General features: G+C 38.9%; 1 protein-coding gene, 1 long non-coding RNA gene and 1 pseudogene across 5 annotated transcripts in view; 1 reads left to right on the top strand and 2 right to left on the bottom strand.

Moving 5' to 3' along the window:
* LOC144302962 (uncharacterized) overlaps positions 1-25,216 on the top strand; it is a 776,799-nt gene that overhangs the window by 714,465 nt on the left and 37,118 nt on the right. The gene's annotated exons all lie outside the window — the stretch shown is intronic.
* LOC144302847 (ribosome biogenesis protein NSA2 homolog) lies at positions 1,644-8,951 on the bottom strand (annotated as a pseudogene).
* LOC144302966 (uncharacterized) overlaps positions 13,565-25,216 on the bottom strand; it is a 57,019-nt gene continuing 45,367 nt past the window's right edge. For 2 of the 4 annotated variants that reach the window (XR_013370000.1, XR_013370001.1), the window contains exons 3-5: positions 24,553-24,751; positions 23,656-23,780; positions 17,908-18,468 (exon numbers count right to left, since the gene is read on the bottom strand). This is a non-coding gene — a long non-coding RNA (uncharacterized LOC144302966). The other 2 variants (XR_013370003.1, XR_013370002.1) reach the window with 2 other exon arrangements.

Raw genomic sequence — 25,216 nt, 5'->3', positions numbered from 1 at the left:
TGCTTCAATCCCTTAAATGTAAACTTTCTGAACTTGCATTCTTCTTTAGCCCCCCACTCTTTAAGGTCATGTCAGAATGGAAAGCCCGAGACCAAAATAAGATTTTATTTATTTATTCATGAAAGACACAGAGAGAGAGAGAGAAGCAGAGACACAGGCAGAGGGAGAAGCAGGCTCCATGCAAGGAGCCCAACGGGGGACTCGATCCTGGGTCTCCAGGACCAGGCCCTGGGCTGAAGGTGGCGCTAAACCACTGAGCCACCCGGGCTGCTAAGACAAAAATATATGTTGATATTACTTGGTGAGGAGAGAAAAGTTCTAGAACCTAAGTATTTTAGCTCTGTTGATGATCAGAGCCAGTTTCCTAGGCATATGACCTGGGCAGTCACACAAGATCCCATAGTCGGATCCATGCTTGTTGAAATGCTCTCCTGTCACCATTTGAAATTCCTCATAATTTTTGAACAAGGAATCTTACACTTTTATTTTGCACTAGGCCCCACAAATTATGTAGCCAACCATGGTTATAATTTTCCTTGTGCCTGGCAAATAGAGTAACAATATGCCCCAATTTGCTCTGGGCAATCATAGGTTATACCTGTTGTCTGTAATAGTGATTTCGTGGCATCTTCCCTTCACTCCTAGAAATACTCTCTAGTTCAGAAAATAAAATATATGGTCATCTATAAAAGAAAAAAAATGAATGGCTGAATAAAAACTGAAAATGAGCTGTGATTAGAAGTCTGTGCATAGGGGCGCCTGGGTGGCTCAGTGGTTGAGCATATGCCTTTGGCTCAAGTTGTGATCTCTGGGTCTTGGGATTGAGTCCCGCATCAGGCTCGCCACTTCTTCTTCTGCCTGTGTCTCTGCCTCTCTCTCTGTACCTTTCATGAATAAGTAAATAAAAGATTTTTTAAAAGAAAGTTTGTGCATATATATATATATATATGGGCCAAAAAGAGTTGGCCAATTGTTTAGTTTTACCTAGAACCCTATTAATGTAATTCTTCATGAAAAATGGTTGCAGAGTACCTATGACATGATATATGCTGCACCAGGATCATACTTATAAAATTTGAAAGTTCTATATTCACATCATTCTAAGATGTTATTATTTAAAGGTTGGAATTATCAGATCAATATATAGTGTGATCAAATACACAAACACAACAATCTGCTAAAAGGACACACAAGGTAGAGGAAAGCACTGGATTGCTTGAAGTTTGGTAGTTCAAATGGAGTTCATAATTGAGGAAGGCCTTGTAAATACCTTTCTGTAGATGTAAAATATGTGTCCTTGTTTACAAGACTGCTTTGGTCTCTTGATATAGACTCCATAAGAGAGACTTTTCCAACCTAGAAATTAGCAGGATATTTTGCAGGGGTGACAAAAGGAGAAAGGAATTTTTGCATATGGTAAACCGAAGAGAACACAGATCTTTTTGCTCAGTACTAAAAGAACTTTATTTTTCTGCTCCTCTGCCTCCCTTCTTTTTTTCCCATCACATTGAAGAACCAACTCAGAAGGATACCTTTCTATCTTACCTTCTTTCCCCCACTCCTCTTACATTACCTTCATTGGAAATAAAGTACATTTTGATTGATTAGAGTGAAGAAAAGTAGTTCATAGAAATCATTGGAGATTTTTTTTTAAAGACCACTTATTTTAATAAATGTCTATTTCAACTTTTTTACAGTAGAATAAATGTCTTGATGACTGTAGATATGTAAGGCTGTTTGTTAGCATCCAGAACCACAACAATGATGGTCTTCCTGACGGGTGTGTAGTCTTCAGTAATTATAAGGGATTACTTGTCTGAAACCGCTGTTAAACCAGCAGGACTGCATTTATGCATCCATCATTTTCAGGATTGTTGGTAACCTGGGCATATTTTCCCCAAATAACTTTGTCTCCTTGTGTCACAAGGCCCAACTCACTCACGTTCACTTCAATGACAGTACCTTTGGTAATAACACCCAAAGTTGTATATAGTGGGGATGAGGGATTCTTTTTTACACCGAGTATTGACAGGCAAAAGGTGGCTTTCAATTCAGGATGTGTTACATGGGCCTTTTTGAAACATAAGCCCATTGGCCTAATGAATCTCTCGTATTTAGGTGGTTTTCTAGTAAAGCCGCCTCCAACAAAGCAGACTTTAGTGACCATCCTCTTCCATGCTTTCTTTTTTCTCTTTCCTGTTCGAATGACTTTAATACTTCTGTTTCTCCCTGAGCACGAACTTTGGGTAAAGGAGCTTCCCACTTTCCCGCTTTCTCTTTTCGCTTTTGTTTAATCATATTGGAAAGTACTTTAGCTCGGGACTGCCCCTCCCTGTCCAGTAGATATGCAGGTACTGCTCCCTGCGGAGTCTTTTCATCATGCTTTTGTTTGGTGTTTCTCTTTTCATGCATCTTGATAGTCTTTTTCATTTGTATTTTCTCAGCATGGCGCTGTTTATGGTAGAGCTTAGCTTTCAGACCAATCATCTTTTTTGCTTTTTTTGAACGTTCATGAGCCTCTCGACCTTCTTTCTTTCTCTTTTTCTCATGGTAATCCAAACGATAGCCATAGCCTTCCAGTGTAACTCAATATATTCATTTTGTGGCCTGGTGACTGCTGCCTGGCGCCTAGAGGCTCTCTAGCTTCGGGCTCCTGGCCCGCGAGCTCCGAAATCATTGGAGATTTTGTAACCAAACTAGTTTGTTTTGAGAGCCTTATTATTTTGTTATTCTTTTTATTCTTTTTTAATAGATTATATCTCACAATTTGCAATACAAAGCATTGTCTTCTCAAAGTGGTATTAAAATATATATAGTACACGCTATAAAGCTGAGATAGATTTCTACTGATAAATAGGAAAGGAAAATGGGATATTGAAAGGATGTCTGCACTCCTATGTGTATTGCATCATTATTTACAGTAGTCAAGATATGGAAATATTGTAAATGTCCATCAACAGATGAATAGATAAAGAAATTGTGGTATGCATACAATGGCATATTATTCAGCCATGAGAAAGAAGGAAATCTTGCCATTTGTGACGACCTGGATAGAACCTGATAACTTTATGCTAATAAGTTCTGTAAAAACAGAGAATAGAATGGTGATTAACAGGGGCTAAAGGGTGGGGGAAGAACTGGGGTGATGTTATTTTAAGGGTATAAACTTGCAACAAGTGGATAAGTAAGTCCCAGAGATTTAATCCAAAGCATAGTGATTATATTAACAATACTGCAGTCTAAACTTCAAAGTCGCTAAGAGAGTAGATCTTAATTGGTCTCACCAAAAAAAAAAAAAAAAAAAGAAACAATAATTGTGTGACGTAATAGAGATGTTAGCTAAGGCTGTGGGAGGTAATCATATTGCAGTATATAAATGTATCAAATTAACATGTACATCTTAATGTTACATGTTCACTATATAGTTAAGAAAAGAAAGATTTTTTAAAAGGTCATTTTAAGATGTATTCTCTTGAGCGTAAGTTTGCCATTTCAGAAAAACTTTTCAATCAACTCTTCTGCCTTTGGCTCAGGGCGTGATCCCAGGATCTGGGATCAAGTCCCACATTCGGCTCTCTGCAAGGAGCCTGCTTCTCCTTCTGCTTGTGTCTCTGCCTGTCTCTCTGTGTCTCTCATGAATAAATAAATAAATAAATATATTTTTAAAAAAAATGGTAAAATGCTAAAGTGCCCATTCCTTTCACCTAATAATTCACCACATCCTTCAAACATAATCCAAAATGTGGGAAATGTTATGCACAAAAATGTTCATCACAGTAGAATTTTAATTCGTGAATAATGAAAAAGCACGTATGTCTGTCACAGTAGGGAAACAGGTAAATTATAGTATATGCTGTATATATAATATATACAATTTTCTATCCTTTTTTCCAGTTAATATTATAACACAAGCATTTTTCCAACATAATTCAAAGATCATAAAATGCATTTAGTGGCTGCATTGTATTTTCCTAATTATCTACACCATGAACATATATAATTTTTATAGCTGGAAATAAAACCTTTAAAAAAAGATAAAATATCCTGCAAGTGGCTTTGTATTCAAATAAAAAGCTGGTCTTGCTCTAAGATACAAGAATGATGAACACTCAACTTTTTTGTTGTTATGCAGGAATTTTGGTTCTAACTATAGGGACCAAAGTAAAATATTTTTAGAAATATTACGAGGAATAAATCACTTCATTTTATTCTCCAGTAAGAAATCAAAATGTTACAGAGCCAGTTCTCTGAGTAATGTTTTTAGGTTGAGTGAATCTGCATGATAATTTTCTACATAGTCTTTCTCTGTATCATATTGGAGAAGCATGTCAAAAATGTGGTGATGCAACCCGATTGATTACCAGCAGAGAATGCCGCCCTTGGGATGCTTTTCATCTTCTTTCATTTTCATCCAGCCTATGCCTACATCTAACTAAAATTTCATATGAAAATCTTATACTAGAATGTGAAGAAAGCTCAAGGAATAAAGTCTGACTTACACGTTTGCACTGGAGGAAATCCGTGAACTCCATCCTATGGTCCTTGCTCTAGCAGAGCACATAGGAACTTCACGAGGAATTCTGCCAAGAGCAAGATGGTGAGGTAGGCCTCGGTGGTGTCAAATCGGATTAGTTCTGTCTGCCTTGGCCTGGCTGAGTGTTACAGAGGATGGCACTCTTTTATTGTGTTTAACCACTTGTGCTTCAATATATTTTTATCTTCACAGACAGCTAAGTAGGCAAAATTTGGAGCAGCTGTCTTTTATGGAGGTGGTAAATTTATAGCATATATGTAATATGTGTTTTGTAAAAAAAACAAAACAAAACAAACATATTGATCAAACCAGCTTCCTTTATTATACTTAATATGCAGAGAAAAATGCAACATTTCTTAGCAGAGAAAATGCAACATTTCTTAGCATTCTCATATGTTGTCTCACTCAAACAAAATGGAAGGAAAGCATTTAATAATACTCTGAGTTTTAGAGTGGTCCTTAAAAGACCTTCAGTAACTTATGACAGTATTCTCATAGAAGAGTTTATGCTCAGTGTGCCCTTCCAGAACATTAGCCAGTCAAATCAGTGAAGAGAAGTGAATGGTTAAACAGCTTGTTTTATTAAATGATCTAGCTCATTCTATCAAAAATTTTTACTCTGGGGGTCCCATGATTCTGCAGGTCATGTTCCTCAAAAGCAGACCTGAAACAGAGGCAGGTGTCTATGACGAATTGTTCTCCAGCACCATACTTGCAAGAGAGTGAAGTAAGAAGAGGGAGATGTGTGTGCTTAGACTGCAACAGAGGCCCACTAGAATGCTGAATCTGGAAAAGCCCTTCAAAGATGCCTGAGTCAGAAGAGCCAGACCTCCATATCCCTGCATTGACCAATCATTCATTGGGTGGGAACTGCCTCCAGGTAGAGAGTAGAGCCTGCAACAAGGTGGTTGCCTTCGGCATAAAACAACCCTGGATTGAAATCAGCTGTGAATCATCTAGTTTCCAGCACCATACCTGGAAACTAGAGAAAGTGTGTCTTTTGTCCTAAAGGAGGAATCTGGGCAGCACACTCCAGCATCCACTACAGTCGACTTCTTTGACCATTCAGATTCACTTGCTTCGGATAGTAAGTTGCCACGTCTGGGAGTAGAATCCTCCAGGATTCTAGTTCATCTTTTCTCCTAAAGGAACTATTAAGAGGAACTTTTGTGAGATGAGCTACACTCTACTCTATAGCTAGTCTCACAGCCACGATTAATACTTACCATCTCCCTCCCTCCTTGATGACCCACTTTTTACTTGTCCTATGCAGAGTTATCATACCTATTGGTCACTAGTTTACCAGTGGGAATGGGAGAGAAAGTGACCCAGATCAGATCCCCATTGTGGGGGGTAGGAGGGTTGGAAAGCAAGAAAACCTGCAGGTGGAACTTACCGCAGGCAGCCCAGGTGGCTCAGCGGTTTAGTGTCATCTTCAGCCCAGGGCGTGATCCTGGAGACCCAGGATCAAGTCCCACGAGCCTGTTTCTCCCTCCGCCTGTGTCTCTGTGCCCCTCTCTCTCTCTCTCTCTCTGTCTCATGAATGGATAAATAAAATCTTTTAAAAAAAAAGTGAAGGTGGAACTTATTGCAATTCTTACTGTAAATTAATTCCTTCCCATGATTGTCATCTGTGAATATGTTTATTAGCATATGAATGCCTATATAATTTTTTCCAATTTTATTGAGATGTAATTGACATCACTTATGAGTTTCAGGTATATATAGCATAAAATTTTGACTTAAATATATTATGAAATGATGACCACAACAAGTTCAGTTAACATCCGTCATCTTCTATAGCTATAATAAAAAAAGATGGGGGAAAAAAGGAAAAATAATTTCTCCATGTGATGAGAACTCTTAAGATTTACTCTCTTGACACCTTTCCTGGATATCATATAGCAGATCTCACCATAGTTGTCATGTTATATATTACATCCCTAGAACTTATTTATCTTATAACTTAAAGTTTCTACCTTTTGACCACTTTCAATTGTCTCCCAGTTTGCCCTCCACATCCCACTCCCACCTCTGGTAACCACAAGTCTGATCTCTTTTTCTATGTGTCTGGGGTTTTCTTTTCAAAAGAAAAGAAATCTAAAAAAATTTAGATTCCACATATAAATGAGATCCTACAGTATTTGCCTTTCTCTGTCTGATGTATCTCAGTTAGTATACTCCTCAGGGGGTGCCCTTCATATTGTTGCAAATGGCAGGATTTCCTAATTTTTATGACTAAATAATATTCCATTCTGTATATATACCACAACTTATTTAGCCATTGTCGGTCCATGGACACTTAGGGTGGCATCCATGTCTTGGCTACTGTAAATAGTGCTGCTGTGAACATGGGAGTACAGATGTCTATTTGAGTTTTTGTTTTCTTTTCCTTTGATAGAGCCCCATCTTTGAGTCCCCAATCACTATACTCTTCTCAGACTACTTTTTTTTAAGATTTTATTTATTTATTCATAGAGACAGAGAGAGAGAGGCAGAGACACAGGCAGAGGGAGAAGCAGGCATCATACAGAGAGCCTGATGTGGGACTCGATCCAGGGTCTCCAGGATCACGCCCTGGGCTGCAGGCGGTGCTAAACCGCTGTGCCACCAGGGCTGCCCTCTTCTCAGACTGTTGATGCACTTGTCCATTTACTGTCAACATTGGGCAGGAGAGTACCAAAAAGAGTGCTGAATGTATGTTTCCTGTAATGGAATTTCAGAAATTTCCTGTGCCAGGGTATGTGAGGTAACCAGGAGGCAATCATACCTTCAAGTTTAATGGGTCTCTTACCATTTACCCTGGTAGGAGTGTCCCCCCTTGGGGAACCAGGACCTCAAGACCTACAGAGTTCTGGGGACAAGAAACACAAATCTGCAAGTAGGTCACTGCAGTGATGGTTTAAAACAAAACAAAAAACAACCCACTCCTACTTTTATTCTTGGTTTCTAGGCCTGTGTACTCTACCTTTTTGGTATGTAGCCTTGCATCATAAAATGGCCATTAATTAGGGTGATTGGTTTCTACTGCCTCATGGAGGATGGTGACTCATCTTCTCAGGGTATCATCTCCAACCTGATGCCTTAGGCATATATTCCAGAAGCTGTTTCATTGCTTTATGGGCCAGCATCTTCTGGATAGTATGAGATAGGGCCAGTGAATCCCCCGGTCATGTGTCCACCGCACATAATTCTGACCTGAGACAGTATGATGTGGCATCCTGTGTCAGAACATTAAATACTCTTAGAGCTACAGATAGTGGCACTGATTGTAAATGGATCTTTCCCTCATTAAGCCACTGATGAGACCAGAGCCCTGGTTATTTGCAGTGCAGCCTGGTAAGGCATTGAAGGAGAAAACCCAGTTAATTTATACCTAGACTTTTGACCTACAGAAACTGTGTGTTCTTTTAAGCCACTAAATTTGCTGTTAATTTGCAATGCAACTTGAAAAACTGATGGGGGGGTGGTGGGGCAGCCTGGGTGGCTCAGCGGTTTAGCGCCACCTTCAGTCCAGGGCCTGATCCTGGAGACCCAGGATCGAATCCCACATCGGGCTCCCTGCATGGAGCCTGCTTCTCCCTGCCTATGTCTCTGCCTATCTCTCTGTGTGTCTCTCATGAATAAATAAATAAAATCTTTAAAAAGAAAAAAAAACTGATACAGGCCCTGTGGACAAAAAAAAAAAAATCCAAATCTGCAACATTGCTTATTCTAGTCAAGATGAATTGTTGCCTTTCTAAGGTAAAAGGGATCCATTGTTATCCATTGCTAACAAGTGGATGATTGATCTTAAGGAATGGTTCTATTTTGAGGGCTTAGTATTAAGTGGTCTCTTGTCATGAACACACTATGAAGGCACACACGAGAGTTGTGTCTTCCTACAATGCCAGCTTTATTCATTCATAAAGCAAAGCTAAATCACAATTAAAAAGCAGGTTCAGGGTTCCAAACTCGATGACATTTCACCATGTGATTAGACCTGGCTTCTTACACAGCACACAGAGCAGGACAGAAGACAAACCACACGACAAACCAGATAGCAGAAGAGTGCAGTAAGCTAAGGAATCAAACGCAAAGTCATTCTGTGGGCACACAGTTGAGATAAGGCCTCGTCTGCTCTGGGTCAGCTCTCAGCACTTACTGCTTCTTCTGTTCCAGCAGTGAAGGATCTCGGTTCTGTTCAGAGATCAATCGGGCAGAGCCTTTGGCGGCAGTTGCCTTTTTTAAGTGGTCAAACCTGTCTGACAGAAGAGTCTTGACAGCTTGCTGCCAAAATTCTTCACTTTTTAAAGAGATTTAATCAGTTTTGGGTCCCTGCAGACCTCCTCTGGTTCTGCTCATTATCAGCTCTGGGGTGTCAGCTGACATCAGTCCTGGCGATATCTCCTAGTTGCAGCACCTTAACTGCTTGCATCGCTGCTTAACACAGGCTTCTGCTTGACATGAGAGACTCCGTTTGGCTCTCTCCATCCCTGTTGTCTGCAGATTTGACATTTGGCGGTGGTAGTTGCCGTATCAGCCTCAGTGAGCGGGATCTGTGCTGCTGGGCCCAGGCACAGTTCCCATTCTCACCACATAAACATTGTGCCAGCACTTGGGTCACTAATAACAGAGGTTGGCTGATGTCCACTGGCTTGTTCCATTTATTTGGTCATTTAGTACATCTTCCATGGTAGATGCTCTCTGGTAAGAATCACTATGTAATATAAAGGTCTTCACACTGTGTGCCCATACCAATATATCCATGAAATGCCTGCTCTCCAACACTTTTGAGCCCTTCCTTCCAGTCTCTCCCCTTCTAGGACCTTGGCCAAACATTCAAGCATTTTGCCACTGTCCGTGAATCCATATATATTCCAAACTGGGGCTTGTTCTCTTTCCACACAAAGTGAATGACCAGGTACACAATTGAAAGCTCTGTCTCCTGGGAGCGTTTCCTCTTACCACAGGCTCTAAGGGCAAGCCCCCTGCAGCTCTAGTACCGCAGCAGTCTATTTTTAGCATGCACTCACATATTGAGCTATAAACCAACCAAAAGAGTCCTCTTCCTTCTTGATCAGCTAATCAAAAGTGTTGTTTCCTCGTAGGCTTCCACGTGAGCTAAAAAAGAGGCACTGATATAACAGTGGTGGGTGGGTTCATGGGAATATGGTCCATCTGCTCAAGACATTTGATCATCCTCTGGTTCTGCCAGTTCTTGACCAAAAATGTAGTACTTCCATCTCACAGTAGATTATCTGGAGCTCAGATCATGATGGGCAGATACTTCTGGCCCCTTGATCACGTGGTGTCCTATGGTCGGTATCAGGCCCAGTAGAACTCAAGAAGCAATTTTTCAAATGATGTGAAATTTTCTACTGTGGAGCATATAGTCCTTCTTCAGAACTCATGAGTTTAATGGTATGATTTTCCTATTGTGATTCACCATAAACTCTGCATGACATTTTTTCCCACCACTGTTAGATAATTCTAATATCTGGTCATATGGCCCAAAGAAAAGGGCTGGTTGCACTGCAGTCCAGATGTGCTGTGCAGTCCATTCAGGGTTCTACTCATATCTGGACATCTTCAGTGTTCCCTGGTAAGTGGGTTAGAGCAATACTCACATGTATAGAACATGCTATCTCCAGAACCCAAAGGGACCTACTAGGGACTGTGAGATATGCAAGGTATAATTGTCCATTTGCTTTGAAGGAAATGTTCTGACATCTCCAGATGATACAGTGGACCCCTAAATCTTCACAAAGTGTGTATCTCCCACTCTCTGGAGCACATATGTCTTTTCATGTTTTCCAACATACTTGCCATTTCTTGTTTATCTGGTTTGATGACCATAATGTCATTGATATAGTGGGCCACAGTGATGCTCTGCATCATTTTCTGACAGTCCAGGTCCTTTTAGACTATGTTATGACATAAGACTAAAGAACTGATGTGGCTTTAGGAAAGATTGTAAATGTACATTGTTGTCCAGCCCACATGAATCCAACTGCTCTGTTGTACCTTCCAGATAGGTATTAAAGCACATTCACCAGTTAATAAATTCTTGGATCTATTCTTGATCTACCCTATACTTGAGGTCAGGGAAATATGATCTAGCAAAGATAGCACAATTAGTACAACATTACAATTGCATCTACTTGGCTGAGTTTGTAATAGTCCAATGTCATCCTCCGGCATCAGTCTAGTGTTTGTTAGGGTCAGAATGCTGAAATAAATAAAGATATGATAGAGCCCCCCATCCCTCGTCCTTTAGGTCTTCAATGGTGGCACTAATTTTTGCCATTCACTCTGGTATATAACTGTTTTAGTTGCTAATTGTCTGAGGGGAAGCAATCCCAAAGGTTTCCACTTGACATTCCCTGCTATAATGGGTCTAATCCCACAGACCAAGGAACAGATGTGGGAATACCACCAAATATGAATAAATGTCTATTCTAAGTATATATGCTGAAACTGAGAAAATTGGACCCAGTGGACCAATTTTGAGCCCACACCTGAGCCAGGACTTTATTTCCTAGCTTTAGATATCCTCATGCTAATGGGTCATAAACGATGCTTTGGATTTGGGTCAACAGCCATCAAAATGTCTAGGTAGTAGCCTTCTCCAGTGAGCAGATACTCAAGTAAATAACCCTAAAGTCCCTTTGGGAAGGGACTAAGAAAATCATTACTGTATGTAGTTTTTATGGTCCTCTCTCAGGAATTTGGGCTCTGAAAACTGGCTCAGAAACTGGGCAAGAGATCATGACTTACTATTGGAGGAGTTGCTCTCATTGTGGTTACCCACTCCTGTATTCCTCTAATTTTATAGATTGAGCAGTTTCCTCATCAATTACCCAGCTGTCTTGTCCCTAGTGATATGGATTCTGTTACCATCTCTGTAGCTCTCTACTAGTGAGGACTCCCTGGCTGCTACTCCAAACTTGTCATTCATTATGACAATTGTACATACCTTGCTGCTGGTGATCAAATGCTACTCTCTGGCTTCTATTATATCTGTATCTTACCATCCCTATTACTATCACGGAAACTGTGTCTATAGTAGAATCTCCTATGATGAGCCCTGGCTTAAAGTAGATAGCCACTGAACACTTCAATGATACTCTTGTCCCTTCCACTAGTTAACACCTTATTTTGGAAAACAGAGTTTCATTTAGGCCCTCCCATGGAACACATTCAGATGGTGGGCTTTGGCCTTGCTTATATCTACCATAGGATTCCCACATTTCTGGCTCTTACCATCATCCATGGCACTTTACTTCACTTGGTATGGGCCATTGCTTTCTTTAAACTGCAAAGCGCGGGATGCCTGGGTGGCTCAGTGGTTGAGCATCTGCCTTCAACTCAGGGCATGATCCCAGAGTTCCAGGATCGGTCCCACATCAGGCTCCCTGTGAGGAGCCTGATTCTCCCTCTGCCTGTGTTTCTGCCTTTTCTCTCATGAATAAATAAATAAAATCTTTTTTAAAAGTAAATAAACTGCAAAGCACCATCACAGAAGCATATTAGCTTCTTTTCTTGGAGTCTTTGACAGAGGGTTACATCCTTATCACAGAATAGTGTTCTCTTATCAATAAATTCTCCTTTCCAACTTTATGTTCTGCCCCCTTAATTCAACATCTTTGGGATCCAGTTTCTAAACATACTCTCCTGGGTCTCATAAGTACATATTGACTGGATCCTTTAGCACATCAAGGCCACCACTTTCCCAGCTGGAATGTGCTGTGCTTTAATCCTCATTATGGTTTTGGTAACCAGGAGGGGAGGTGAATATAGCTTCTGAGGGAAGGGCCACATGCTATCTTACTGGTCAGAAGCCTCTGCATTTCTTCAGATAAGGGAGGAACACTAGCTTTTGACAGGGAAAAGTGGGCCACTTCTGCAGGCTCAAAGGGTCAGGGAAATTGGGGGGCATTCAGTATTTTGAAGGATATTGGCTCAGGGTCCTACTCCTTCCCAATCAGGACCCCAAACTTGATAGAGACAACTCAGACTCAAAATTCAACCATCTCTTGAGATAATCTACTCCTATTAAGTTTTGAGTCAGATCCTCAGCTTTTTCACTTTGCAGCTGCAAGAGATGGGAGTCTCTTTATATGCTGCCAAGGGGGCCCTCTGGCTTTTATACTTCACCTTAATTTGGTGATTAATCACCCTCAGCCTTTCATGTCTTCTCCAATGCCTGGGTAACTTGCAGCAAAAACTATCCAATTCTATAGTCCTTTAATTACTATTTACTCCGAAGCTCTCAAGCACCTAAGATATTACACTTTGCAATGCCTTCTCTTCCGTGAATATCCCATCACAATTCAACATCAAGAAAAGTTTTAACAAATGCACCATGGCTACATCCCAGAGCTATCGATACCATATCTACTACCAGTGATGGAGTCCTAATTACCAGCCAGCCAGCAGATAACTCAATTCCAAAATCCCGTTTTAGAGCCTGCCTCCTAGGATCATCCCCAGTATCAACTTCCATTCATTGAATTTCCTGTGAAAAGAAACTCTGAGCCTGAGATTTGCATACAGGTGGTTTATTGGGGAATGCTCTCAGATATGATGCTTGTAAGGGAAAGGTAAAAAAAAAAAAAAAAAAAAAAAAAGACTTGTTGAGAGATGCTGAACTGTGATACAATCACAGCAGAGGCCTGAGGCTCAGCCTCAGTCATTGGGTACCCTGAAGCTGGGATGACCCACCAGAAATCTTGCCAGGTTTAGTCCCTGGATCAGGCTGGACCCGAGGCAGGACTGAAACTTTGGAGAAGATAGCCTCTCTTGGCCAAGGGCAAGTTTTAGGTAAGTGCTTGACTGTAAACAACGGCAAGGAGCACTCTGGCCCCTGGGAAATGAGTGCCTCCATCTCGAAGATCTCGTAGGTCCAGCTACATCCACCACACTCTACAAGGGTAGATGGGTATTAGGTAATCAACTCTTGGTCAGCCATTCTGACGGACAGGATGTAAGCTCAGATAAACGCAGAACAACAAAGGATTCTAAACTCTACTGGCCTCCAACATCAGAAAGTGATACATGACCTACCTTCAAAGACAGAGAACACTCATGCAGATTCACCTTTGTTGATCCTTGATGCAGCATTTTGATCCTTTTAGTCACCTCCCTGCTGGGCAAAAGAGTCAGGAAGACTGAGATCCCAGACAAGTGGCCACAAAAATGGCTTTCACTTACAAATAATCAGGTCAGCTATTTTGCACACATGTACATATCTGTTTCTTAGCACTTTTATTCATCCTATAAAACTTCATTCAGCACTGCAAGCAGAATTTTAAAAACAAAACATTTAAAATAATCCATGAAGCTCTAAAACGTAAGAGGAAGATATGAAAACACCTAGCGTAACCCATGAGATTCACAGTCATATTTCCCTGTAATAAACTCTTACTAATCAGTTCAGAGCTTTATAAAACAATAGGAGTGGAATGACAATGCTGTCATTTGTATATTCTCCCTCAGTTCTCTAATGGAAAGCTTTTTTTTCTCTGCCAAGTCATTCCTGACAATGTTAATGATTCACTATAAAGCAGTTTCTGGGCTATGATTTGTGACATTCAGACTGGTTAGATGGGAGGGCTCGGCAGGTTTCTGGGGAGTGTTTTGGATGCAGAAATGCCTTGAAGATAGCACTTTATTATATTTAGGACAAGTATGACATCCCACTTCAAGGAAGAGGCCCCTATACATATTGAGAAGGGATTTCTATGGTTTAAGTGGGGAGGAGAAGGTGGGTTTAAAAGAATGCCTCTGTGTGTTTTTTGAGGCGACATAAAGATAGGAAGCAGAGAAATGGAGGCAGGAGGCAGAAGGATTATGGATAATGGAAGAATTTTGCCTGAGGGTATATGCCTGCTTTGCCTATTCCTGTATAACTAGAATATTTATAATTCAAATACTTATCTTTAATAATTAAAAACCAAGGAATATTAAAGACAAAAGGTAGAGAATATTATGTACACATGTGTAGGCATCATGCATTAAATCCCCACCCTTGCAAAATACAGCAAGAGGGAGCTTTAAAAGGAGGTTAAAAAGTGAATATTTTAAAACGTCTTGAAAACAGAATTTCTAATTCACTCCAATTCTGCCAGGAGTGATACCCTTACTTCTGATTTCTACACACACTATCAGTCATGGGGATAGGCACTAAAAATACCCAGCGTGGTGGTTTGACATCAGCACATCAACAATTAAAAAGTGGATACAAAATATTTCAGGTTTTCAAGACCATAAGATTTTTCCTCTAGATTTCTGAAAACATTGGATGTGCACCGGAAAAGGAAAAGTCATTTTCGATTGTTTTCACAGAACATTTAGTTGCACAGTCTATGTAAACTACTAGTTACAATGGAATGTAATACTCTACCTCCGCCAGAAACTCTCTCTGATCTTTTGCCTCTTCTCAGACAGCAAAGAAACAAAGGAAAACAGCCCTGGCTGTGGATGGAGAGGAGTGTTTGAAAAGAGAAAGAGACCTCAACCATGCCCCCCGGTATTATAAAGCTGTCAATTATAACCATGATTACAATGAAAATACCGAAATAAAAAAATTATTTATTTAAGGGAGGAAAAAAGGCCAACTGCATTTAAAAAGAAAAGAAAAGAAAAAAAAAGAACAACTGAAAAACACATTGTTCAATTTCAACCTTAGAGATTCTAAAGTTAATGAAAAATAATACAAACTAATGGAGCTTGGTTGTTTCCATTACAGTAGCAGGGAAGTGGAATGCTTAGCAGCCAAAATATGAACAAATGAAGACACTGGGTGAAATGGTCAGGTGTCACTGTTTTTTGAAGAATGTGGTCTCTGTGGCAACGAGTTTATGAATAATAGTTTCAATTCATATCTAGATCAGAGGCGTTAATATTTACACCTTTGCTAATTGTGGCAAGGAGGAGATTAATGAAAAAGTAAATGTCTCTATCTTATTGCCTCCCCATCACACCAAGCAATTTCTGGTTGAACATTAACTCAAGCTGACAATAATATGCTGGGGTGAAAAAGTAAGAAGGGGGTACCCACAGATCCTTATATGCATAAAAAGAATGGTGATAATGGCTAAGCATTGATTATAGTTAGCAATAAAACTAAAAATGACACTTAAGACTTATTTTGTAAAATTGCACATGTTTAGAGCTGAGACTCGGCCTGGCAGCTGCAGTACGTGATATACTGATATACTGATGATCTTAGGTGGGGGATCTTTTTTTGTCCACCTGTAATGCTGCCCCTCCTGGGCTATGAAACACAAGGTATTGTAAGGCAAGGTATTGTAGACCAGCAGCAGCAGCAGCAGCAGCAGCAAACCCAGTATTCCCCAAAAGGCATGTTTGTGGGGTTCCAGCTGGGATTAACAGAGCAGGAAAAAAGGACTTGCTAAATATTGAATTTGGGAAAGTGGGGAAATTAAAAATCTTCAAGTTTATCATGTCAGTTGAAAGAAATTTTAATTTCCCAAGAATTATTGCATGTCATCGTGCCGAAGATGGGAAGTTTGAAAGAAAACTTCTCCAGGTACAGCCTACCCACGTCTCCGCAAGATTTTGAAACTCGGCGGTTGTCTGTATCATCTGATAGTTTTCTCGCGTTCAGTATGTTTGTGGGCTCACGGAGAGGGGCCTCTTATCTACTTCCACTCTTGCTGTTTGTCTTACATCTTTATTAGCTTTCCACAAAGTGCAATCATAATTAAATTCTAAAGCAAAGGATGAAGTCACCCGAATCATCATCCAACTAACTGCAAATGACGGTGGCAAGAATGACAATGATACTCCGCACTTCTTCATTTCTGGTTCGGCAGCATTTAGCTCCCTGACCTCCTGCTGTTGTCAGTGCCATGGGCTGCTTAAATGCTGTGCAAAAGCATTTCTGCTTTATTTGTTCTAAATTTACTGGTTATTAATTTCACAGTGTGACCTCCTATTCGCCTATTAGTTGGCAGATTTCACCATAGCCTTCAAAAAGCTAAAGATTTCCATCAAGCTACTTTCTATTTCTGTTTTGTTTTTGGTTTTTTTTTTCTGGCCATCTTCCACAAGATATAAAATTTCCTGTTTCCTTAACCATCCTCGTGACCCTTTTCTGAGACTCATGCTGTGTATCCATAGGACTTAGAAATTTCTCATTCTTTCCTTTTAATAAAGATTTGCATTTTCTCAACCCCTTTCTCACAGATCTCAAGAGAAACTGCTTTTTTGTTGCAAAGGTTGGATGTTGAATTGTTTGCATGTCTTTGAGTAATTTAAAGCTTTTACTTGGCATTTTTCTCATTCACACAGAGTAGGGGTAGGGAATAACTTCTATTACACGAGGAATAGAAAGACAGTGGCAGCGTAAATTCACGTAGCCTGAAGGTCACTATGATTTCCTCCATCTTTCTCTTGGAGTCGTAAACCTCCCACTCCAGGGCCAGATCTTAGAGCTTAGAGGGAAAACAGTCCATTTACTGCTGATGCTCAGAACTAAGTGAATTTTTTGGCTATTGTATCAGAAAGTGTATATCTCACCTCAGGGTCTTAACAGTTTGCTGTATGTGAATGTATGAATCTACAAACTGGACTTGCTTTGGGTCATTTCGGGTTCTGGAAATTTTGTGGCATCTGGTGTCTTTTCCAGGAGCTGCACCTACCTGACCGTCTCCAAAAAAAAAAAAAAAAAAAAAAAAACCACCCCTCGGTACTGACAGCCTAATTCTTAAAAGAGTGTACCATTCCATGTGGCTTTGCAAAAGCTCAACTCCATCATATTGACCTCCTCACATGTCATCTACAAAGGCCATAAGGGATTTATATATGAGAGCTATTGTGTAAGAATGGTAAAACCTAGAAAACAGATAAAAGAGTGCAAAAGGAAAAAAATTATAACACTGGTTCCAGGTCAGATACTCAGAATTTTAAATACTGCAAATAGGGAAGGTAAGTCACCACTTCACCAAGATAGAAAAAGCCTTTATTGGTGAACTATCCTGGGAATTGAGACAGAGGAAGAGGGGGAATTGAAGGTACTAAAGAGCCGTAGGATAAAAGAGGGACTGTGTGCCTGCAGAGCACGAGCACTTGCACTCCTTTCTAGAAGAGCCTACCTTTGTTCTGGTAACTTCTCTAAGATATCTTGGAACTCTGCACTATGAAACTTAATGTATGACATAGCAGTGAATTTTCTATTAAACTATTTATTCAGGGGAACCTCGGTATCTCAGTCAGTTAAGCATCTGCCTTCAGCTCAAGTTATGATCCCAGGGTCCTGGGATCCAGCCTCACATTGGGCTCCCTGCTCAGTGGGAGGTTTACTTCTCCCTCTCCGTCTGCCCCCTCCTCCCCACTCATTCTCTCTCAAATAAATACATAAAATCTTTAAAAATAAAACATTTCAGATATTTTATTTTACAAATGAGACATGCCTATGCCATGCATTCCATATACACATGTGCCGTTAACATTGTAAGAAGCAGGCAAAACAGTAAAAAGTATCTGTGCCCCCCATAATGCATATTCTTCAAAGAATGCATCAGCAAAGTCCTCTTTTTATAAAAGAATTATATGTAAATTATTTTGATTTCCAAAATCATTTATATCTGTAATTTCATATCATTCTCACTACATCATAGAAATGAGTTATTGTTTTCCCCCAACTTCTACAAAGTTGGATGGCAAGTAAGGTGGCCTGGAGGCAACTAAGGCAAGAAAAAGCTTCAGGTAATAAAGATGGCACTGGGTTCCGCAAACTAGGAGTCCCAGTCCTCCCCTCCTCTGTGCACTAGATGATTGCTTATCTTGAAAGCTTCATTCCAAGTGGCATAATTTTACACTAAAGCAAATTACAATGGCAAAAACATGCCATCCTCTTTCCAGGATATACCATGAAGACTATTTAATAGATTGCTAGAAGCAGCTCCTTCAAGTTCCCAGGATTTCTGTTGGAAACAAAAAAATGAATAGAGACATTGGCAAGATTCTGTCACATTAGGATTATTCTCAAATTGACTGATGGACTATATAAATAATAAGCATCTTTTAGCAATGTGTCGTTAAACTGGGGACAGTGGGGTTCTATAGGGATAGGGTTGAGACCAGTGCTAAATGAAAGGTCCAAATTGATGCCCTGATGGAAAAAGCGAATAGCTGTGAGCATATCAAACTAGGAAAAACTTGGGGGGATCCCTGGGTGGCTCAGCGGTTTAGCGCCTGCCTTTGGCCCGGGGCCTGATCCTGGAGACCCAGCATCGAGTCCCATGGCAGGCTCTCTGCATGGAGCCTGCTTCTCCCTCTGCCTGTGTCTCTGTCTCTGTGTGTGTGTGTCTCTCATGAATAAATAAATAAAATCTTTAAAATAAAAAACAAAAAACAAAATAGAATAAACTCCAAACAATGGAAGATCTTGGGAGGAAAAATTTATTTTTTTTAGATTTTATTTAAATACTGCAAAATTATTTAAAATTATTTTATTTAAATACTGCAAAAATAATTAAAATTATTTAAATTACTTAAATAATTACTACCTGGATATCCATATGCATGACTTCAAATCATCTGATCAATAGTTCTACCTCTATTTGATGTCTGGAGTTCAGAAACAAATGATCCTAAAGGTTGATAAGATCAAATCTTTCAAAAGTCCAAACAAACCCATGACACCTAAATTCCTCCCTTCAAGACAGAAAGCAAAGAACAGTAAACTGGTTCCGACAGGGCGGAGTCTAGTTTCAGCTCTGGTAGCATCAATCCCCAATAAATGGCAAATGAAAGATCATAAACTTGGAAGCAATTGGTATTTTTTAAGCAATACATTTCACAAACGATACTCAATAATTAATGTAGTCAAAATTAAGAAAATTTGACCTGATTATTTTGCAATTTTGAAAAAATGAAAATGAAATTTTAGCAGCATGCCATGAAGACATATGCCAACAAACTCATTTCTTTCTTCCTTGCACATAGAGCCATTTACTGGATATTATGCCAGCATGGCCTTGGTTTCCACCCAGGGTGGAGGCACAAACATGAAAATTGAACAGCAACTAATATTGGCAATAAAGTTATAAATTAGGTTAATACATTCTTAAAAATGACCCACTTGCCAAATTTCAGGTTATTTTATTGTATAGTAGACATGACTATGTATACCAACAGGTTTGAAGACTTTCACTTCTTCCTATGCATTAAATAAAAATATATTAAGTACTACCATTGTGTGACTAAGTATGAAACTCCCCAGAATAGAGAAGAGCCATGTCTCTAAACCAAGGTTGCAGTGAGTGATTTTGAAGCATGCACAATGGGGATCAGCACTATAGGGCAGAGAGCTTTAATCAGTGAATAATCCATAGAATGAGCTGTTATGGAACAAGGTGTAACAATTTATAGCTGTGCTTGTTTAAAGTTTTCACTCTTGGCACAAAATTTGGAAAATGAAAAAAAGTGAATATTTACATTTTTAAGTAATGTACTTATGTAAATAAATCTTTTTTCCAGTGTTCAAAGCTCCAAAAAGTACTGGGGTTGAAATGTATCATTTGAAATTTTAAAAAAAAATTAAGATTTTATTTATTAAAAAAAATATTTTATTTATTTATCTTAGAGAGAGAAAGTGTGAGAGAGCATGGGTAGGGGGTGGGCAAAGGGAAAGGGAGAGAGAATCCCCAGCAGATTCTCTGCAAAGCATGGAGACCAACACTGGACTTGATCTGAAACTCTGAGATCATGACCTGAGCCCAACCAAGAATCAGACATTTAGCCAACTGAGCCACCCAGGTGCCCCATATCATTCGAAATTTTTATGAAAAACTGGATACTGATATTTAATTTAATAACTGTTCATTGTACTCTCCAATGCCAGTCCTCTTTCTCATGTCAGTGAACAAATATCCTGTTATGCAATTTCTCAGAATTTTCCTGGGTGAAAAAACAACTTTAAGAAGTTGAATATGGTGCTATAGTGACATCATTTTGGATGTCTTTAGTTTACTGCATTGAAACTGGACACTTGAACAAAATTCATTGATCCACTTCAGCCCAAATTCTTGGTATCTAAGTTGTCTTTGATAATTACTCATGGCTGATGCTTCTGGCTATAAAACCGTGTGAATGTCTGGATTAAATCTTTCCATCCAGAGAGTTAGAAGTTTATTAAACCCATTATAATTTTGTGGAGGTACCCCTCAGAAAAAGAAAGTCTTGCGGAAAATGTTCTTATACAATAGGTTTCTAAAAATTATTTTCTTCTTTAAATTCCATTTGTAATGTCAGAAATACACTCTGCTGTTGAGATATGACATTTATTTCAAGGTAAATATTTAACATGACTGTTTATTTGCTTTTGAGGACACTTAAACTACCTTGAGGTAATAATCACTAGGTACCAGTTCTGTGTCAGGCACCATCTGAGAGAATGCTATGAGGATGGCACCCCTGGTTGAAGCAGGCACATCACTGTCCAGCCTGCAATTTATCTTCACACCATGCACAATAGATTCCTTACGTTGAAGGCAACAGAAGCCTCCAAAGAAGCAAAAATGACCAGATCCAAGTATCTACAAATTGCAGACTCTTCATCTTTAAACTTTTCTCACCTGTTTGTAAGTTCAACTCAAAATGGCTTGCATTTGGAGCTCACCTATGATTCTATTTACATATGTATCATTTACATTAAGTTCTATTTATTTAAAAAAAAATAGCATGGTATGAGAGCCTTTGATAATACTTGAAGCTAATTTCCAAAAAGAAAGAGAATGTTATAACGAGGTCATCAAACAAAATTTGAAAGTAACTAACCCACAAAATCAAAAACACAATTTCAAGACCTGTTCCAAAGAAAGCCACATTAGGAAGTAGTGACATGGAGTATAGGCAGGGGGTGATATAATTCATATCTTCTGTTATGTAAACTATTATATGCTCTTATGCAGTATAGATACAAAATAAAAAACATATGGAAGAGACACTTGCAGAATCAGACATATCTCCTCAAAGTTCTTGTTGGGAGCTCCTTCACACTCAAGATGGCACTGAACCACTGAACAGATAGACCATATAGCCCAGTCAGTCACTGGAGGTAAACATCACAAAACAATAGTACTGATCCAGGGTATAAATATAATTTTGAACACCCCTGGAAACCATGTTTCCTTGAATTCTAAGAAATCTAGTTGGCAGTTTTTAAAAAATCATTATGTAGCTCCCAGTGTTCAATGCTAAATTCGGGAAAACATGAAAAAAATTTCAAGAAACATGAACCAGAACTCTTGACTCACAATGTTATGATTATTGAAATATGTATTCCTAAATCTAAATTAAGTTGCTTTCTTAAATGAATAGGAAGAGAATTGCTTTTTGCAAACCTGGATCATGCATCTTACAGCACAGTGGCTGACTACACATCTTGGGGTTGGTGGGTGATATTTCCCCAGAGTAGAAAGTATTTATACTCTCAAGAAAAATCTCTCTATACTGTCACTCAATATAATGGGTGATTTTTTTTTCATGATCCAAATATCTGAACTTTCTCAGTGTGATTCCAAAGACCTCTTTCTTTACTCTCTTTCTCTGCTGGATTATGAGGAAGTCATAAAATCAGGCAATAAGAATGTAATGCATCATAGATATTTCTTTATATATTACAGACATTTGAAGATTCATTAACTAAGATAATCATGTGAGAGTGAGTAACACAACACCTGACAGAGTCAGGCCCTCAATAAAATGTTCGTTTCTTTCCTTCACCTCTTCCCACACTCCTTCACTCAGTGTTTCTCTCTCTTGCTCGCCATCATCTTGTTTCTGCATCACAACACTGTAGGAGGCAGTCTAATCTTTCAGCAGTGGCAATGAACCTGATCATCAGCCTCAGTTGTGGAATTTGGGATAGATAATATAGTATCTGTCTAGGCTTTAGGTCTCTAGTTGCTCATTGTCTGATCCACTGTTTGCAAAGGAAGTTACAAGAATCAATAGCATAATAAGTAGGTTTTCCCTCTACATATGCTTTAGAGTTTTGTGACCTTTAAATATTTCATATATTAAATAAATATATGCTTCCCCAGAATCCACAGTGAGGCCTGTGAAGGAATACAGTACAGCCCAAGGATGAGTCCACATCTTATACCTGACACATATACAATTTGAGAAGCTACATGTAAGAAAAATTTACAATGCTAACTTAGGTCTAACTGCATATTTCTGCAGAATAAGAAAGAAATCATGACAAATTACAAAGCCTAAAGGATACAAGTACCACAAATACACAAAACTCAGAAAAATAATATAATGTTTCTATGTATTAACTGTCCGACACCTCCTCTAACATACTCCTTTTTGGCTGTAGACTTCTTCATATGACAATAATTTTATAATAAAAGAGAACAATAATCCATTCTTTCATATAGCATGGTTATCAAAAATTGTTTTTTTATTAATAGTTTAGAAAAGTTTTGGTCCATTTTGCTCTGTCCATGGCATTTTTGATGGGTTGCATCATCTGGAACCAGGAGAAGGCATGTTGAATGGGCCAAAACAAAACCCTATACATTGGGATGCAAAAACAGATGACTTACCGTGGTCATAGTCATTGTTTGGAGTCTTATATCTACAAACACAGAAATTCTTAAATTCTCTTTTGCATGATTCACATTAACATAGAAAACAAATGTGCCTTATATAATTATATAAGCTGCTTAATCAAGTATATTCTTAACCAGATTTCAATGAGTCTTGAATTTTCCACTTATTATTTTACACATCTCAGGATTGGAAGAATATCCCACAAACTAGTTCTGGCTCTTTCTATTTAAAACTTTTCTTTTTTTCTTCCATGACCTATCTCCTCCTAGTATTATAAGGCAAGGTAAAATTACAATTTGACCACTGGCTCTTGTTCAAGATCGCAGATGGGCTGCTGGAGTGAAAATAAGAATGCTCAGGGTAGCCATTCTTACCCTGAGATAACTAGAAAAAACTATATGCAAAACACCTTTGAAATACAAAATAGCCAACTAAACTGAAACCAAGCGTGCAGCCATCTGAAACTTCTTTTTAGCTAGATCCATCAAAATGCCAATGCAAAACCACCTGACATGAAGGAAGGTTTGACCCAGCTGAGACCTCACCTGTTCTTTTCAGTTTTTCAGATTTTTCAGCACTTGCTGTTGGTCTGTTCTTTAAAGAGTATAGTGGCTGTCCAACAGAAATAAATGTGGGCCACATCTGCAATTTTAAGTTTTGTACAGCTAGGCTAAAAAATTAAAAATAATTAAAACCAGGTGAGATTAATTTTAATAGTATTTTTACTTAACCCAACATATCCAAAATAGTATTTCAATATGTAACTAATATTCTAAAATTATTAATGAGATAGTTTACATTCTCCTTGTCATATTATGTTTTTAAAATCCAGTGTATATTTTACATTCATAACATTTTCAATTCACAATAACCACATTTCAAGTACCTGATAGCCACATGTGTCTAATAGCTGCCATGTTGGATTGCACATGTCTATAGTAGGAAAAGTTTGTACCATTCTATTTAATATGTCATTATAGAATGCCTGTATGTTTGCTGGTGTTTCCTATGTATCAGTCCTTTACCAGCTAGTTGCTAGGTTCTTTGAAGAATGGTAGAGTTCTTTATCTCTGGGATGCAGTGCTCAAACATGGTAGTCATTGAGTAAAGGTTTGCTGTTGAGCAATTTGGATGCATTTAGAAATTATAGGTGGAAAAATGCAATAGACAGTGTGATTTCCTTCTACTTGTGCTACTTTTATCACTCTGTGTTGTGTATACCAGGATGTAAATTCTCAGAGTATGTGGAATAATTATATTTGCAGACTAGTATTAATAAATCTGCCCTGGCACTAGTGTGAATAATGCAAGAGGTAAAAACAATAGGGAATATTCCACATGGTAATACTTTTCTTATGGAATAAACAATCAGATTAAAGTGATGCAAGGTATGAATGAAGAGCAACGTCATCTCACCACCACACTCAAAAATGTGTACTTACCACTAAACAAAAAATAGTTCAGGGGCACTGGGGTGGCTCAGTTGTTAAGCGTCTGACTCCTGGTTTCAGCTCAGGTCATGGTCTCAAGGTTGTGAGATGGAGCCCCATGTCAGGCTCCGCACCCAGCATGGAGTCTGTTTGAGATTCTCTTTCCCTTACCCTCTGCTCCTTCCCCTACTCACACTCTCTCTTGCTCTCCCTAAAATAAATAAACAAAATCTTTAAAAAAATAGTAGTTCACTTTCGATTTGCAACTGTGCTATGGAAATAGAGGTTGCTTTCAAGATACAACCAGGGAATTTACACCCAGTGGCGCACCACATCTAGTGTGCTACATGATCCTCAGCTCTTTGTATAGAGCTTTGAGATGATGACATGGTAAAGAATTTGTCACATCTCTGGCCTAGACATTTTTACAAATTTGGATGAGAATCAAATTACACAGCACAAATAGAGAAGACTTTCAGACCACATAAACCCACATTGCCATAGTACTGTAGATTCAAGTGGAAGGTGGATTTCCAAACACAGTCTGTTTCTTACAGGGATGTAAGGAAGTACATTTTATAATATGGAAAAGTTTTCCAAGTTACAGTGAAAGAAGCAGAGATTTTAAAAGATACAACTCAGTGAACCATCGAAAATCCTGGAAAACAGTATTTTG

Source organism: Canis aureus, chromosome 32 (assembly GCF_053574225.1).
Source record: "Canis aureus isolate CA01 chromosome 32, VMU_Caureus_v.1.0, whole genome shotgun sequence".
NCBI lineage: Eukaryota > Metazoa > Chordata > Mammalia > Carnivora > Canidae > Canis > Canis aureus.
The sequence above is the reverse complement of the archived record's forward strand: the minus strand, read 5'-3'. Positions and strand labels throughout refer to the sequence as shown.